Below are 7,949 nucleotides of genomic sequence, written 5' to 3' on the forward strand. Positions count from 1 at the left end.
GGATAATGGTGAGCTGGTTGATGTAATTTATCTAAGTTTACAGAAAGTTCCTCATGAGAGACTCCTGAGAAAATTAGAGTCATGCAATACGAGGCAATATTCTATAGTGGATTAGGAAATAGCTACTGGACAGAAAACAGAGTAAGGTTAAATGGACATTTCTCTCAATGGAGGAGAGTGAATAGTGGAGTGTGCCAGGGATCCGTACTGGGACCGGTGCTATTTAACATATTCATAAATGACCTGGAAATTGGAACGATAAGTGAGGTCATTAAATTTGCTGAGTGAGGTCATTAAATTTGCAGATGACACAAAACTATTCAAGGTTGTTAAAACAAATGAAGACTGTGAAAAATTACAGGAAGACCTTAGGAAATTGGAAGACTGGGCATCCAAATGGCAGATGAAATGTAATGCAGACAAATGCAAAGTGATGCACATTGGAAAGAATAATGTGAATCATAGTTAGCTGATGCTAGGGTCCACCTTGGGGGTCAGCACCCAAGAAAAAGATCTAGATGTCATTGTAGATAATACACTGAAATCTTCTGCCCAGTGTGTGGTGGTGATGGCCAAAAAAGCAAACAGGATGTTAGGAATTATTAGGAAAGGGATGGTAGATAAGACCAAGAATATTATAATGCCTCTGTATCGCTCCATGGTGTGACCTCACCTTGAGTATTGCATTCAGTTCTGCTCACCGTATCTCAAAAAAGACATAGCGGTATTAGAAAAGGTTCAAAGAAGAGTGACCAAAATGATAAAGGAGATGGAACTCCTCTCATATAAGGAAAGGCTAAAGAGGTTAGGGCTCTTCAGCTTGGAAAAGAGATGGCTGAGGGGAGATATGACTGAGGTCTATACAATCCTGAGTGGTGTAAAATGAGTAGAAGTGAATCAATTTTTTACTCTTTCCAACAAATAAGATGAAATATTTTTCACTCAATGAATAGTTAAGCTCTAGAACTCTTTGCCAGAGGATGTAGTAATAGCGGTTAGCATATCTGGATTTAAAAAAGGTCTGGTTAAGTTGCTGGAGGAAAAGTCCATACTCTACTATTGCAACACACATTGGAAGCCACTGCTTGCCCTGGGATTTGTAGCATGGAAAGTTGCTACTATTTGGGTTTCTGCCAGGTACTTGTGACCTGGGTTGACCACTGTTGGAAGCAGGATACTGGACTGGATGGACCATTGGTCTGACCCAGTATGGCTATTCTTACATTCTTATGTTCTTAAAGATGTCTAAAAATAAGAATATGATTTCTGTAGATGAAGATGATGAGGAAGAGAATTACAAAGTAAAGGTGCAAAATAGAAAAAAGCACTGATTCTTGTTGATTCCTATCTTGCTTTAGATGGATGAGGGAGAACAAATCTGTTGTCATTAAGAGATTGGAGAGTAATCATTCCTTACACTCCATCTTGTCAAGATGGAGTGTAAGGAATGATTAAATACATTCGATAAACAGGATTATTGCTATATAGAATCTTGTGTGCTAAAGTTAGAATCTTGAATTTTATTCTACACTCAATCAGAAGCTAGTGCAACTGCCTAAGAGGAGGTACAACATGATCATGACATTTCGCATGGCAAAGAATTTGTGCTGTAGTATTTTGAAGAGTCTGTATTTGTTTAAGGTTAAACTTCATGATGCCTGTATAAATGACATTACAATAATCATAGCGTAAGTTAAAGTAAGCATAATATAGAGAACAAAGAGAGTTGAAGTCAACCATACTACGAATGTACCTCAGCTTACATAGAAAGTAAAAGCCAGTTCCGAGAACTTGAGAAATCTGTGGGGAGGAGGAATGCGTTGAGTCAATAATGATTCCTAAGTACTTCAATGAACTATAGAGTGGTTATAAGAGAAGGAGGAGGAAAAGGGCTGTAAACCAACAGGGCACTGTTTTCTCTGGGTTCAATACAAGTCAGTAATCCACTAGTCATGATTCTACTTTATGTAAGCAGTTCTGAAGTGGTTGTAAATTAGTAGTTTTCAGATCAGTACAGTATATAAGTAAAAAATCATCTGCATAAGAGTAAGAGCTGATACCATAAGACTAGATTAATAGTGCCAGAGGACTAACGAAAAGGAGAGAGAACAGATCCTTATGGGACCCCACAAGACTAAGTGTGAGAGGAAGACATAGAGGAAGGCTATTGGGCTCATTTTCAAAAGAGAAGGACGTCCAACTTTCGACATAAATCGGAAGATGGACGTCCTTCTCCCAGGGACGTCCAAATCGGTATAATCGAAACCCGATTTTGGACGTCTCCAACTGCAGTCCGTCGCAAGGACATCCAAAGTTCAAGGGGGCATGTCAGAGGCATAGCGAAGGTGGGGCTTGAACATCTTTGACCCATAATCGAAAAAAAACAAGGACGTCCTTGACGAACACTTGGACGTTTTCACCCAGATGTGTTTTTATTATGAATAAGGCACAAAAAGGTGCCCAAAATGACTACATGACCATCGGAAAGAATCGAGGATGACCTCCCGTTACTCCCCCAGTGGTCACTAACCCCCCTCCCACCCTCAAAAGACATCTTTAAAAATATGTCATGCCAGCCTCAGATGTCATACTCAGGTCCATGACAGTGCATGCAGGTTCCTGGAGCAGTTTTAGTGGGTACTGCAGTGCACTTCAGACAGGCGGACCCAGGCCCATACCCCCCCTACCTGTTACATTTGTGGAGGAAACAGCGAGCTCTCCAAAACCCACTGTACCCACATGTAGGTGCCCCCCTTCACCCCTTAGGGCTATGGTAGTGTTGTACAGTTGTGGGGAGTGGAGTTGGGGGGGTTGGGGGGGGGGCTCAGCACACAAGGTAAGGGAGCTATGCACCTGAGAGGATTTTATAAAGTCTACTGCAGTGCCCCGGTTGGTGTCCTGGCATGTCAGGGGGACCAGTGCACTACAAATGCTGGCTCCTCCCACGCCCACATGGTTTGCATTTGGACATTTTTTACATGGATGTCTTTGGTTTCGAAAATTGCCAAAAGTCAGAAACGTCCATGTCTAGGGATGTCCAAATTTAAGGATTTGGACATCTGATAATATTTTTGAAACAAGATGGACGTTTCCCCACCTCTGGATTTCACCATTTTGCAAGGACGTCCAAATCGCAATTTTGACATTTCTTTCGAAAATGCTCCTCCACGTCACTTTGAATGTACATTGCTCTAAGGAAGAAGAAAAACAATTCATTACTGTGTAGGGAGCCAAATTTCAATATGCCAGAGACAGAGCTCCTGGTCGCCTTGGGCACAGGAAATATTTAAACACCTCCACCAATTGCTTCCCCCCCCCCCGCCTGGCAAAGTGAGTGTGAAGCATTGCCCCCCAGGATCACAGAAACATAGAAACAAAGAAAAATGTAGGCAGATAAAGATCATATGGCCTATCCAGTCTGCCCATCCATGCCATCTACTCTCCCTTTCACTCCTTTAGAGATCCTATGTACTTGTCCCAAGCTCTCTTAAATTCATAAACTATTTTGTTTCCACGCATTCCACTGAGAAGCCATTCAAGGAATTCACCACCCTTTCCATAAAGGTATATTTCCTCAGGTTCTGAGTTTATCCCCTTTCACCTTCATCTTATGCCCATTCATTCCAGAGCTTCCTTTCAAATGAAAGAGACTCAGCTCCTGTGCATTTATGCCTCTATCATGTCTCCCCTTTCCCACCTTTCTTCCAAGGTCATTTGTCCCTAGGTGGATTACAGTATCAGTATTAGAATCCTTATTCTTGAATCACATTCAGTATTTGGCTGGTACTTCTAGTAGCAGAGGATCCTGGAAAGCATTTCACTAGGTTGGGACCCTTGAACTGTGTTCCTAAGTTACTGTCTCTTATAATGGAATCTCCTGGCAGTAAGAATTTTCTGCTTTGAGCTGATCTGTTGTTGTTTTGGGGATGTCCTTGATCTGAGTTGCATTCTTTGCTTTTGGCTCCACCTCAGTACTTCTTTTCTGAGCAGCAAAGGAATTATATAGGGGCAAAGATTGAGAGGGTAATGATTCTGTGACACAGGTCGTAATCTACCTGAGTCTAGTGTGACCCATCTATTCCTCTGTTGCAGTGCTGGTGATAAATTGGCTGGAAATTGGGTAGTCCTGGATGTTTCCATAATTGCAGCTGATTCTTTCTTGAGTTTGTCGATTTCATCTTTCATAGCTGATATATCATTCTGCATGTCTTGTCAAAGAGAAATCTAAGAACAGAAATATGATAACACATGCACATTTATAAATGTATTTACATTTATGCAGACAGCATCTCAAAATAACTCGCCAAACAATAAATACCACCTGCTGACATGCAAAATGTTGCTTCAGAGTTTAAGTATATTTGTCTCTACTATATTTTCCATGTGCCTTTTTTGCCTTTACAATTGCCCATGCCCATAGCCAGGGGTGTGCTGGTAAATTATTAACAGGGGGCTCTCTCTCGCCAGCAAAGTAAAAGAGAATTCAGGAGGGGCCCAAGCCCACATTTTGGGATCCATTTGTTAAAGTAGCCATGGAGAACCGGCTCCCAAAATTCTTAAAAACTTAACAAACGGCTCTCGAGAGCCTGTGAGAGCCTGCTCCAGCACACCACTGCGCCATAGCCCACCCCAATCTCACTGTAAAGTTATCCAATATGCTATAAATAATACAGGGAACAATCAATGAGGTGTCACGCTTTAACCAAACATGTCCTTTTTCATGCTGTATCTTTTCATTTATTACATTGCCTCCACCCACCCATTGGAAGACCCCATTTTCAGTTCAAATACTTTGGCCATGATTATGTTCATTAAGGTCTGTATACCTAAGTGTGTGTTAGGTATACAGACCTTAATGTGTGTTTTGTTTTGTTTATTTGTTTGTTTGTTCTTTATAGATCAAGCTTGTTCAACATATTCAAGAACAAACTTGTTGAAATTTGAAAGACGGTTTTATTTAACATATAGGTCTTTACAATTTGAGAAAAGGTAGAACCTCATCAAAAAAGATCAGAAAGAACAGCAATTGAACAAAAAGCAACGACACACAGTAAACAAAAACATTTTGCCCCTTTTATTTGAACCCCTAAAATACAACAGTGGCACCCCCATGATTTAAAATAGATGCAGGCATTAACTTAGGGCTATTGTATCTCTCAGCAAAGTACACATATCCAGGAGCAAAACAGTACAGCTTCCTCTGAAATTCAGATTTTATGTTACCCTTCCTAATACAGTAAGATCTAATATGCCCACTCACCAAGGACTCTGGGACCAATATTCAGACCACGGGAGGCAGTTCGGCTAACTCCCACGATTGGCAGTGGGATATTCAATTCTGGGCTGTTTCCGGTGACTGGCATTGAATATCCAGTTTAATTTTTGCCGCTATAAAACAAATGCGTGGGAGGGACTATACACGTACAGCACATGCCAAATCGGCACTGCCACCTGGCTAGTGCGTGAGCTGGGCTGTAATTCTGAATTTGGCATGCGCCAAATCCCACGGTAGAATATAATTTTTTATTTTCTACTGCAGGCCGCTTACCCAGCAATAAACAGTAGTTGGCGCACACTGCATGCTTACTGCGTGGGTAGCATGTATGACCTTATCGCTAGTTCAATGGGTGGCGGTAAGGTCTGAGGCCAAAAATGGACACGCGCTAGTTTCAATTTTAGCACACATCTATTTTCCGGCCCCTTAAAAAAAGGTCCTTTTCCTTAGACATGGTAAAAAAGTGACCTAGCGTATGCTCAAAAGACGTGCTCGCAATACCGCAGGCCACTTTTTACCGTGGCTTAGTAAAAGGACCCCTTAGCTGGCTAAGTCAATATTCACTGCTGACTGGCTAAATTCATAGTGGCCAACAAAGGCCTGCTATTTACACTGCTCAATTTGGCTGCAAAACTACGGCCAACATTTGAATATTCATGGCTAGCTGGATATATTGTGTGATATAGCCAGTTAGCCGCTATGTGCTGACTGCAAATATTCAATGGGAGATAACTGGCTATCTCCCACTGAATATTCTCGAATAGTCAGTTAAGTACTATTTAACCAGCCAGGAGTCATTCCTGGCTGGCTAAAAAGCGCTGAACATCAGGCGGTCTGAGTTTTGGTTCTGGAAGAATCTGTGCCTCAGACAGTCTGATTAAAAACTTAAGCTGAACAATGAATGTGAGACTCTCATTTGGCAAACTAGAATGTCAAAACATGGTCCCTCATGCCTTCCCCTCTGCTCTCTACAACTGCATATTGACCTTTGTAATAGCTTTCACTCTTGCCATTCTCTGAGCTCTTCAGTTCATAGTTTATATTTCAAGACCTACTTCATTTTTTTTTATATTGCCAATTTTTTAATAGTAGCTGATATATTTGTCACACAGTGGATTCATTCATACAGTGAACAATAGTCCTTTTGTATTCTTGCTGCAACAATCCCTCCTATTTTATAATCACATTTGACCAGGAAACAAAGAAATCTGATGAATTGTAAAAACTAGATTGCAGACATTATTTGGTTCATCATGCGCTATATTTCTCTCATGTGAAATGATGCAAGGTTTTACCCCATGGAAGTGCCTTTTAAACCTTACTTCAGACAACATTTTTACAACATTTCTTTGTCTGATGCTGGAATCTTACCAACATTTGCAAAGGCTTTAAATGTATGTTTTGGCTTGCTCTGTCCCTAGGGAAAGAAGGTAGGTGGAGGAAGATAAATAAATAGTAGGTAGACCTCAAGATATTTATAATAGTGTTTTGTGGCTTGCCGGTACCTGCTTCCTCTTTCACTAGACCTGAACATGCTTCTGACAATATAAAAATAACTTTAATCTCTAGCGCTAATTCTAATTGGGAATATGACAGTAACTAGAAAGGAAACAGAAAAGGCCAGTGTAAAAGGCATTTCTGTGAGTATAAAAGTGTATTGGAAATGTTGACCATTCTCACCATCAGTGGTGTTTCTTTATGTGAGCTACAACAGGCACAGTGTAGAGAACACATGATAAGGGAGTATGTTGTGAAGCTGGTGCAGACAGTATCCTGTTGACACCACTGTGCATGTGACATGTGTACATTCACATTGCAAATTCAGGGCCTGGTTTCTCTCAGGCGCTTATCAGTTGTCAATGTTACCATCACAGGTGCTGCTCAGCCTGGTTCAGCATCTAGTTATCCCAAAGCCTAGGTGAGGGTTTGGCCAGCGGCCTATTCCCCACTCAAAGTTTTCCATCTTTTCTTCCTATGTCCCTCCCCCATACCTCTCTGGTCACCTGTATGTCCTCCTCCCTACCCCCACCATACATTCAGCATATCCCCAGTTTTGTTACCAGTAGGAAGCCTGATGCCACTGCTGCCCCCTACCTCTTCTTCAGTGTGGTGCAAGAAGACAGAACTATCATTAGTACACATATCCTGTAAGCAGAGGCCCTCACTGACATGTCACTGTGGTGGGACCCTCCTTCGAAGCAGATCACCTGGCAATATTTATTTCATATTCAGAGTTGCCATGGAGGTGTTAGAGGTGCAGCAGCAGACCCAGGCCTGGCAGCAAGATAGGAATCAGAGTAATGATGGTTTCCATGTTATTAGTAGTAGAACACCTTATAGGAGCCCTTTACATTGTGACACTTTAGGTGGCTATGTAGACCTCTAAGTGGCTTCCCTGGTGCTATCAGTCATGGGTGTGGAGTCCTCTGTTTGAGCTCTGCACATGCAAACATACCCTGCTACATTACCCCTGTTGCTTCCTCCTCCTCCTCCTCCATTTGGCATAGTGTTTGTTGCTCTGATGTGGCCTGTATGTATGCCACACATATCAGACTGAGGAGACAGACTACAGCAGTGCAGATGAGTAGTTTGTAACAAATGCAGCAGAGGAGAAGGGTAGACTTGCAAAATGGGTGGCGCATCCTCTTTGCTAAGCTATGCTTCTCCTGTGATT

Source organism: Microcaecilia unicolor, chromosome 6 (assembly GCF_901765095.1).
Source record: "Microcaecilia unicolor chromosome 6, aMicUni1.1, whole genome shotgun sequence".
Taxonomy (NCBI): domain Eukaryota; kingdom Metazoa; phylum Chordata; class Amphibia; order Gymnophiona; family Siphonopidae; genus Microcaecilia; species Microcaecilia unicolor.